General features: G+C 42.8%; 1 long non-coding RNA gene across 4 annotated transcripts in view; it reads right to left on the bottom strand.

The window, feature by feature from the left end:
• Window positions 1–388: 388 nt before the first annotated feature.
• LOC129215564 (uncharacterized) overlaps window positions 389–11,199 on the bottom strand; it is a 100,502-nt gene continuing 89,691 nt past the window's right edge. For all 4 annotated transcript variants that reach the window (XR_008580027.1, XR_008580025.1, XR_008580026.1 and 1 more), the window contains one exon: window positions 389–5,365. This is a non-coding gene — a long non-coding RNA (uncharacterized LOC129215564). The remainder of the gene's footprint in view (window positions 5,366–11,199) is intronic.

Below are 11,199 nucleotides of genomic sequence, written 5' to 3'. Positions count from 1 at the left end.
TCCATTTCTTCGTAATCGGCTTTGCCTCATTACCAAAGCACCCTGCGTGCTCTTTTCACTCATGCACGTGTGAGTGTGCATGAGATAGAGGAACTTGTTTGGATTTTTGTTTTCTTCTCCACCCTTTTGGAGGTCAACAGCTCCAGAAGAGAAGGATGTTTGCAGCAGCCTAGCTGTAACCCCACTGAGCTTAATTTAACTCCTAAGTCTGGCCAGCTGGGACTCAAACCTGCAGTTTCAGAAAACCTGGTGAGAATTACAGACCTTGTGATTTGGTCCCTTAAGCCATCCCTTTAGTCTTGAAAGTTCAAACAAGCATGTACCGGGGGGGGAATAATTGCAGGAGAAATCCCAAGCTGGGGCATCAGATGGAGAGAGAAATAAATAAGTTAAAAATATCTTCTGCAAAGACAACTACAGGCCAGCAGTTCTGAAAAGCTGAATTCCTCATCAGGGATTCTCACTATCATTTTTATTTATTGCTTTTGACACCTGGTCTATCATGTCAGGAATTCTTTTGGCTGTTCAGCCTCCTGACAGATGCAGTGTGCAGCAAATGCCTTCCCGATGCATTTGCCTCTGTCCTAGCAACAGGCTCAGGATGCAACCAAATCCCACTGTGACCAGGGATGGACAAGTTGATGGATGGATCAGATGGATGCAGTGATGGCTGCTGAGAGGACGGGGCTGAAACCTGTGTCTAGGAGACTTAAAAGACTGGCTCTAGCAAATAAAATATGCACAGCAAGCGGATCAGATAATGTCAGTTCAAATCTTATTTATCTCATCAGTAGCAGCTCTGTGAGTTCGTTGCTTTCACTTTTTTTACTATTTTTTTGTTCGGGAAGTCTCTCATTAACCTGCTTTTCTCTGGTTTTGTTTGTGCCTCACTTTGGCAGCTGGCCAGTAGAAAACAGGGCTTTAATTCCACAGACTGTAGATTGTGTCCCAGTTATTAAACCATATTTATTTCTCTGTTTCTAGAGTTTTGTTTTAGGCTTGCGGGTTTTTTTCTTTTTTTTTTTTTTTTTTTTCCCATTTCCATGTTATTTTGCTTCTCTCATTCCCATCAAGGAAAAAAAAGTGTAGAGATTTTAACTCTTGAGGTGCCATAAACCAAACTGACTTCCCATGTGGCATGCGGGCCAGCCTCAAGCCCCTAATTCAAGGGCCAGATGCTGCTCTGGAAAGGGTCCTGGACAACGCAGTCCCTGACAGTGCTCGGGGCTATATGCAGCTATGCACTGACACTGTGAGAGATGCTGCCTTCGGCTGAGCGTGCCATTGAACCACTGTGCTGGTGAGCACACTAGCTGCGGTTTGACGTGACGTACCGGTCCGTGGGGTGAGCGGTCCTTTGATAATGCACTGCCCTCTGGATACGTTCTCAGTCAATGGGTAAGATTTTAAGACACGGAAAGGACATTAATACTGCTAAACTTCAGCTCTCTGACTTGGAGCGGTTAAGTTAGTTGCTCTGGCTTTATGTGTTGTATGTTCAGTGAAGAAAAAACCTCTTCCAGGAGACAGTTTCAGAGGAGACCTGAAGGCCCCCTGCACAAGCCTCTCTTCTTCTGAACGCTCAAGGAATACCTCGAAGACAAGCTACCTAAACTCCAGTGTTGTAAATCTTCCCCTCTCCTAAGCAGAAACCATTTTTGCAAATACAGACTCACAGTTCTGCATCTCGGAGTTTGAAAGAGGGTTTAGGCATCTGTGTCCTTATTTTAAATAGCCCTTGTGCCTGCTGAAGCATGGACCCGCAGATAGGAGCAGCAGAGCTGAATAATCCACATTCAAAGTTGGGCTCGGTCCAAGTTACCACTGTGAAAATTCTGGTTGCACAACTCAGGCAGAACATTTAAGCAGTGTTTGGGAAAGGGGCTTTCATTTTGTAAGCTTCACCAGTACCCAGTGATGCCCTTCCTCACCTAGAGCTTGGTATGGGACAGGTCTGAAACTAAAAGCAACACATGATGAAGGCAAAGAGTTCTGTCTTGTTATGAGCAAGATCCTCATGGAAATATAAGGAGACATGTTTTATCAGAGAATATAATCAGAATAATTTTTTTTAAATTGCCCATTTTTTCACTGAATATCATCCAAATTCCGTAATTACACAATATCTGAAAATTCTGAAAACCATCTTTCTCCCGCTACTAGCAAAAAAAATACATCAATCCACTGTGTTTCACCCAGTGACGTCTCTTCTCTCCATGGAGGTGCTAAGATGGCTCATTCAGTCAAGAGATATTACTCAGAGGTTCACAATCCATCAACCTGGCATAGAGAAGATGGATGGCAGATTCTTTTTAAAGACATGTTAGTTTACACAAGTACTGGGAGAACTGTATTTCAGATCAACCCATTCAAAAAAAGACAAGAATTGTAAGAGACAAAAGTACCCCTCCAATTTTCTCTATCACAAAGTGTAGCTAACATTTCTAGCACAGCTGCTATCCTAATTAAAGCCTAGGGTGTTCTAAAGCACAAGCAGAAAAATAGCATTATATGCTATTTCTAGTCTCCACTGAACACTTCCCAATCCTACAAGAAAGAAGAGACACAGAGAGATTTGGGCCCAGACATTTGATATGTTTAGGCTCTTAAGTCCCCATTGAAATGGTTTCAGTAAGGATCCATGATGGAGGAAATCAGAAGCTCCAGAAATGTCATTCATGGGCCAAAGGTTTCAGTCTAAGGCCTGTGGAGACACCTTATGAATTCCTTCTGTATTTTATGAAATATTTGTGCTTCCCTGCCTTTCATTTCCCGTTCATTCTGAAGTTCACTCCCAAAGTGGCACAAGCCAAGCCAAGGAATTATTGGTGTCCCTTCAACACAGCGGATGTGGGAACCAGATGGTGCATAGCTCTTGGGCTGGCAGGGTATACAAAGTTGAATTTCAATGTCAATGAGCAGCTAAATGACTGAGGGCTCATCCACACACACGGTTTATTCACTGGTCTGAAGATGTCTAAACTGAACTGTCACAAACACTTAGTGCAGAACTACTCCTGTGGCTTCGAGATAGCTGCACATTTTCCACTCGTACCTTGAGCAAACCTAAATGTAGACTGTCTTGAGTCTGGTACCTGCATGTGTTTACTAGGTCACATTTCACATAGCAAGTTATCAGTTGTCCTCTGAATATCAGGCTAGCCTTTCTTCAGCTATGTTTTTTGTTTGTTTCAGGTTTGTTTGGGTTTTTTAAATCTTTTTCCCTTGCCAGTACTAATAGTATTTTTGAAGCATATAAAATGTTGTCATAGAGTTCCTAGTTACTTACTTTTCCCCCTTTAAATCCCTTTACCCAAATGATTGGGTTCATAATAGCTTTCATCTTTGTGAAATCAGTCCAGCGTGTGCAAGTATCTGTGGACGTTATTCCATTTGCATGTAGCAAGTGTAATCGAGTCTATGTCACTTGCATCTAAACAAGTTTCTGACTTTTAATTCTGTGAATGAATTCTCTTTATCTGTCAAGATCATGAAGTCTAGCACCATTTTCCCTCCTGCTGGATAAAACACTTTTAAAGTTAGGAAATTGTCATCTTCATTTAAAAAAAAAAAATCAAGGATATTGTAGTTCTAGCAGCGTGAGATCTCCTTTATATGCCATTCAGATTAAAGTCTTTTTTTTCCTACCTATAATATAGAGGTGTTTAAAGAGCCAAACAAGAAATCAAGTCACTCTGGTCTGCCATGGATAGCAGTCAGGACCTGATTTGGTCTTTATTTGTGAGAACATTAGTTTCTCATTTGCTTCTGAGGTCTCAGAGACTCAGAAACATGCCATGCCATTTTTGACATAAGAATATAGCCCTCCCACTTTTTTTTACCCGGTTTTGCTTCCTAAGCAGATTGTAACCAGTGCTTTTAACATTCTAGTCATGCAAATCTTCCCACTAGGTTTCAGTAACACCAAAGTAGGTCGAATTTATACTCATATGTGAGCAGTTCCTATTCCTCCTTTACTACCCAGAATCTTCACATTGGTGTAGAGGCAATTAAAGATTTTCTATTCCTTCAACTCTCTTGGTACCTCAATTAATCTGGTTCTCAACATCTTGATTTTGTGCTAAATTAGCGCTCCCTGTCCCTTCTCTTCATCCTCCCCTTTGCTATTAGCGTAACGCTCTTCTCACCCTGCCTGCTCCGCGCAGCCCCTCCTCTTCGACCGGCTTCTCTTCCACTGAAACAGATTCTTCTGTCTGAAACAATTCTACTAGAATTTCATTTCTAGAATTTTCTGCCTTCTCTCTTTCTTTAAAGGGAAGAAGGCTGCCTGAGAAGGTTCCTTGGGCTTGCCTGTTCTTCAGCTGCCTCTTCTGACCTGACTGTGTGTCCAGGCTTGTCTATAACAAGTAAGGTTTTATATAAAACTGAGTTACTAAGACATTGCTCTTACCAAAAACAAACTTACCTAACGGGTTCAGGAATCTCATGAGGTCTTGTCTATTTTTCAGAGAATCTGAGAAAGGATCTCTTCTCTATGGCTGTTGGCTTTTTCTTCTCCCCCTCCCCCCCATTTTTTTTTTAATAGACATATACAATTTTCTTTTAATCTATGCTATGAGTACATTCTCAGTCTCATGTAGATCCCTATTCCCTTCTACTAATTGGATCATCAGAGATAATTTCCTACATAACAACCTAAGAGACTAGAAACAACTGAACATTTCCAGTTAAGTGAAAATTATTCTGTTTTCCTTCTGTTTAGGGCTGTCATTCTCATGACACTAGTCATGTAGTAGGTCACCAAGTCCTTCTGATGCTGGTGGTTACTGAATGTCTGATAGGGCAATACTGGTCTGAGCTCTTCTGCTGAGCTCAAGGGAGTTTGTGCAATATTACTATGATTCGCATTAGCAGAGCATCTGCCGTCCCACAGCACCCCCAGCACCGTATACAAGCTGCAGAGAAGGGAAACCGTTCCTGATGTTTGGCAGACCCCGTGTCATCACGTTCTCAGGACGTTCATCTAACCACCACCAAATCGCTCCCTCACTGCAGAGAGGTCCCTGGTCGCTCTGTTCCCTTTGAGGATGAGCACGTTGCCTTCATCCACGCAGAGGCAAGACACCAATGCCAAGTCCCAGCAAAAGGCAAGGTCCAGTCCTTAGCAAGGTGCTGACTCACCCAAGGGTTTCCAGTGACAGATGCTTTCCTTAAAAACCAGTACTTTTAAAAGCAGATAAATGATGAACTTTCAGCCACATTTCTGCAGCTCAATGGTGACATCCAGTGACTGGCTCGGTTATTCCCAGGTGTGCGTTCTGCAGGGGCAGGCCGTCCCTGTTTCTGGGCTCCAAGAGTGGCTCACACGTCTCTTGCAATCACATCATGTTCATACTGGAAAATACTTTAAAACAAAATCCCTGTTTAGATTTGCATAATCACTTAATTGCAGTGCCTCACATCTCTTTTCTTCCCATTGAGCAGCGCTCTGTGCAGTGAGCAATGTGTCCACAAGCCCGGCTCACGGTCCTAATACACCTGAAAAGGGTTTAGCTCCACTGCTGAAGGAATTCCAGCCTTTTAGCCTGAATTTCACAAACAGCAGCTGTTTACCTTCCTCGTGACCTAAAGTGATCTGAAATCTTTTATAACCCAGGTCTGGAGATTATTCTTCTGCAGTCGCACCATGCCTGCCTGAGGGTACGGGGTTCAGCGGTGCTCTCCCGGGATGTGTGGGCAGAGACACAGCGGGAGTAAAGGCAGAGAAGAGGGGTGACATGTTGGGGGAAAAAAAAATAGAAAAAAAAAAAAAGACACAAAAGGAAAATGGAGAGAATGATAGGGAACAGAAAATATGGAGGGAAAAAAGGAAAGAAAAACTTATGGAGGGAAAGGTAGAAAAAGCAGCAAAAAGCAGCTGAAGGGAGAGGCGGAGATGAGGCGGAAGGAAGAGCTGTCCCGGTCTCAGTGAGAAATCATGCCATTAAGGGATCTCAGTACAGTGGAGATGGCGTGTATTGAATATGCTCTGTCAGTGCAGCAGCACCCGGCTTTCCACGGTGATAAATGTCATATGTCTTTGCTGACACTTGATAAAGGTTCTGTCTATCAGCAGTGCCAGCCAGCGGGGCCAGCTGGCTCGAGCTTAACCTTCATCACCGCTCTTTCAAAGAGAAGTCCCAGAATTTTCCTCTATTTCACCGCTCCCTCTTCGGAGAGGCTTCCCAGCCCATTCACCCTGCTCACCTCAGTGCTTTCTGGCACTCAGCTTAAAAAAGACCACGAGCAGCAGAAATAAAACTGTCTGACTTAGCCAGGCAAAGAGAGACAGTCTGGGGCTGGACTCATCCAAGCAAGGCTCTCAAGCAGGATGGAAGACGTGGAAAAATCACGGGGATGTTAAAATGATGGGAAAAAAAAATACAAAAAAAATAAAATCCCACCCTTGAAAGTAGTCTTGCAGCTAATGAGTCATTGTGCCAGACAGTTCCTCAGCCAGTGGTGATTTACACCAAAAGGATTTGGCCCTGGTCTCATATATCCATGGAGAGGCACATGGTGCCAAAGGCACTGAAAGGCCAGATCAATGAAGTGTCGTTATATATTTAAATATACTTTGCATTTGGCTTTGAGAGCACCGGGAAGTAACTAGAAGCATAACATTTCTCATGGGAAAGCCAAAACATCCTTTAAAAACGCAAAAGGATTATAAGGCTTGTGCAGGCTGGCCACGTTGTTAGCTTTATTTTAGAGGTTAAACCAAAAAGGGAAAGTTCTTTGTCTAAGGTGAAAAATCAGCAAAATGCCCAAGTGCAAAAATAGTAAGCAGCTGGTCAAGCTGGAATAAAAACAGGCAGAAAACGTCTCAGTTGCACAACAAAATGAATGAACATAAACCACCTGAATCGCAGCTACTCAGGAAGTGAATTATTCAGAAAGACTGAAGGATAAGAATAAATCACACATTAGCACATCAGGTTAATATGGCAGCAAATAACAGGAGAACAGGGTTATTTAGGATATATATAAATTCTTGTCAAGAGAGGTCATTTTTTTTCCTCCCTGTGGGCTCAATGAGACAAACATTCAGTCAGTTCTGAGTATCTCAGCATCAACAACATATCGACAACTTGGAGGGAACTCAAAGAACATCTTCAGAGATGATTCAGGGACTGGAAAGATTGATTTACAAGGAAAGATTTTATGATCTAAGTGGAATAGGTTCATTTCTACTATAATTCCATGGATGTCAAAGGGCCAAATTTTGCCCTCAATTACAACAGCGTAGATGTGGTGAAACTTTACTGGAGTAAAAATATAAGGTCTTATTAGGGAAAAAAAAATAATCAAAAAGGAATATCTATTAGACTCTGGACATATCTCTGTGGAGAAATGATAGAAACTTCAGTGCTTGTGACATTCAAAATTAACCGAGATAGTAGTATTATTATAGAGAGACCTGCAGTGACAAGGGAAATAAAAATACGTAAGTGCTATTTTCCTGTATTTTTATTATTACGATGATTACTGTTATATGAAAGGAGGAATCCACATCTGAAATTAACATCCTATTGGCCCTTTTAAACAGAATATGCTTTAATACAGGCAAAAACCATCAGGGGAAAATCCATCTTTGGCATAGCGAAAGAAAATAAAGAGTTTTAAAAGTATGTTAGGGATAAAGGAAAACCTAACAATAGTATCAGCCTATTACAACATGCTACAGCTGGTGATGATAAAGCAGAGATGACAAACTGTTAATAACGGTGGAAAAAAGGCAATTCTATTCAATAACAGTTTATATACTGCAGCGTAAAGAGATGGCTCTGAGGAAAGATTTTAGAGGATGCCTGAAGTTTCAGGTTGATTTGTAATTTGAAGTATGAAGATGATATAGTCCTCACTACTGGAATCACGGAATTTTACCACTAGGTTGTATGCTGTAGTAGGGAAGAACTATTACCCCTTCACTTTTATCTCTAAGACAGAAATAATGTCCGTAACGGGGGAAAAAAAGCTGGTGATTTTGGAAGAAGGGAGAGGACCTGAACAGGTTGCAGAGTTTTTTATGTCTAGGTTTAGCAATAAATCAAGGCAGCTAATGTGCCCAGAGCGTGCGGAGGAAGTCAGGCATGAGAGCAGCCATGTCCATTGCAACACAGATCTGGGAGATAAGAGAGATCAAAACTCAAGGGAAAAAAGCACACTGCTTTAAAGCAGCTCTGTGGCTGAGTATCACATCTGACTGCAAGGGCAGGACCTCTTCCAGAGAGAGAAACCAGAAGCGCTAAATGCACAGTCCTGTAGATACGTGCAGCTGTTGTTCCTCCCTGCCCCACCAAATTATCCAGGAACGTCAAATGTAAAATTCTCCAGGAATGTAAAACGGTGCAATGAACGGTTACGGGGATCCCTGGCCCTGGCCAGGCGCTGATCAGCAGGATCGATAAAAAGCAGTTCTAAGGAAAATGTGTAATAACTGAAGAAGAAAATCTTTTAAGGAAGAGTGGAATGAAAAAGGAGTGGAAGGATGAGAAGACCATGGTTACAAGGCATGGAGATGTGAACAGAGCGAGGATATATCAGTTACAAGCCTTGCATAAATGCCCAGCTGGGAAGTTAATTTTACTGTGACCCCAGCCCTTGAACTGAAGGCTACTGATGGCAAGGAAGGTGAGGAGGGCTTTAAGTTCACCAGTAGTTGAACAACAACTATTATGGACCAGTCTAGATACTCTAAATCAAGAGATGGTTTGGACGATATCAATCCCACAAATCCCAATAAAAGTCAAATAATAAGAGAGTTGCAGGTAACATGATGCTCTGATAACAATGTCACATTTAAAAAAAAAAAACCCTATATGAGATTACTAGTTACTCTGGATTGATAATTTATCCTGACATAAATGCAGTGAAAATAATGGAAGAGCTAATAGAGGAACAAATTGATAAAGAATTAAGGGATAGGAATGGAATTAATGGCTGTCAACATGATTTTATGGAAAATAGGTTTTATCAAATAAACCTGATTTAATTATTTGGGAAGATTCCAACTTGGACTGATAATCACATTGATGGACTTGGCTTTATTAAAGCCTTTGACTCAGGATCGTACAATGTTTTGATTTTAAAAGTTAGACCTACGCTAATACAAAATACACTAAACAGATTAAAAACTGACAAACTTAGTGAGTTCAGCAAGTACTAATTAATGGGGCTTTATCAAAAGCATTTTTTCCTTGGGGAATTCCCATAGATAAGCGTATCTACAGTTGGTACTATGCAATACTTCTAGCAAAGAATCCCAAATTAATATACAATATACAATCACTGTTGCTAAAACGTGTCAACGGAACAAAGTTTGCCAGAGCAGTAAATGAAAGTACTTCTAGGTACTTCCAGAGAGCGCTCAGATTTGTCTGATGGGTAGGTCCATTCAAGAAAATACCCAGCCACGTATGGGGGCCGTGCAGTCCACGATGCTGTTCTGCTGTCCGTGTGCAGAGCTGACCTTGGCTGCCCTGCAAGGAGATACGGAAGGGTCTGGGCCACATAATCCAGATACTCCGGATCCCCTTTTCTTCATTTTCATGGATCCCACTGCAGTGTCCAGTGCTCTGTTGGAGGTGACTGCCTGAATCAAAATCGTCCGACACCTCCTCTTTTTTTTTCCAGTGTCATCGTCTACTGCCTACCCTTAGATCCTAAGGCCCTGGCTTAAATCCACGCCATCTGCAGACAGCCGCTGCTTTGCGGCCATCCTGCCAGCAATTGGGTTTAACTCATAACCTTACAGCTTTCGATACGGTATTAAAACCTGAAGCTTTCTCCTTATGTTCCTCGGCTGCATAGAGTTTCGGATCACATCCCGAACATCTCTCCACACACGAACAACTGAAACAGGTTGTTATTTTCCTGAACTCAGACAATCAGAGACCTCTGTGAGGGTGTTTTTTTCCCCCTCCCTTTTGTCATCCTGATAGATCTCTGTCAGATCCCATAAAAAAACGAAATCCCAAAGAAAAACAAGCACTTACATTTCTCCCTCCCCTCTCCGCTTCCCCACCCACAAATAAGTGGTATGCTTTTAGTGCACTTACTGTTCTCAGATTATGTTAAAATATACCAAACATACACTGTTCTCCTCTTTCATGAAAACTTTAAATTGCTATTTCTGGGCTCAATTCAACCCTTGCCTCATTCTGTGATAAAAGGACTTAAAAGCGCTGTTCTAGAATAGAACAGGGTTTGGGTTTTATATAGCGTCTTTCATGTTCACGGTATCCCAAAGGGCTTTACAAAGCACTGATGTAGATCCTGGAAGTACGGTAAGCGTAGGCAAACACAGCATCCATTATGTGCTCAGGGCCCGCTCACGCACCTAGCACCCAGCCTTACGTAACGGCAGCGGGCTCGAGGAGGGAATGGAGCGTTACTTGGACATCAACATCCCGTTAATGGGCCACCGGGATGTCTAGGAGTCTGAAATAGGAGGTGGAGAGAAACGGGGGAGATGGGCAAGCGTGGCACGTGTGCGTGAGCGCAGGTGCATCGCCTGATGCCGTGCCAGCAGGCACCGGCGCTGATTTGCTCCAGGAGATCGCACCTCCCCATTGCACACGGGGGGAATCTGGAGACGGATGTTTTATCCGGGATGGTGGAGGCATATGTCACCTGTGTCTGTGGATACGCTCACCGGATGAAGAGCGAGCAGCCAAGAGCGCGCGTAGGATAACGTGGTGATGGGGCTGAGCAGCTTCGCCTCTGGTCAGGGCTGGGAGCAAAGCGTGGGAGAGGCTGTAACGGGACGGCAAGGCTGCACGTAGTGCATGACTGCGGAAGGAGCCAGCGTGTAAAATCAGCAGGAAGGAGGCGACGCACGTTCATGGCTGAATTGTGTGCATTATCTGTGTAAGGAGTAAGAAATTGCTTATGCTTTGCGTGGAAGATGAAGGATTAACATGCACAGATGTTTATTCTTTGGAGAAGAAAAAGCTTCTTAAAAAAAAAAAAAAGAAAAAATGGACTATATGAAGGATGGTGAAAGGGTAGAGGTGTGTTGGGAAAAGGCTGTAGAGCAGGAAAGAAGAGTTGAGACTGTCCAGGGTCACAAACATCACGGAGCATCGGGACACCGCAGGAAGGGCAGGTTCTCCTCTGCCTCGGAGCAAGAGAGATGAAACCACTTCCAAGAGAGTACGTGGTGCGAAAAGGAAAGGTTTTGTTTGAAATTGGCTA

Source organism: Grus americana, chromosome 20 (genome assembly GCF_028858705.1).
Source record: "Grus americana isolate bGruAme1 chromosome 20, bGruAme1.mat, whole genome shotgun sequence".
Lineage (NCBI taxonomy): Eukaryota > Metazoa > Chordata > Aves > Gruiformes > Gruidae > Grus > Grus americana.
Note: the sequence above shows the minus strand (reverse complement) of the source record. Positions and strands in the feature narration are given on the sequence as shown.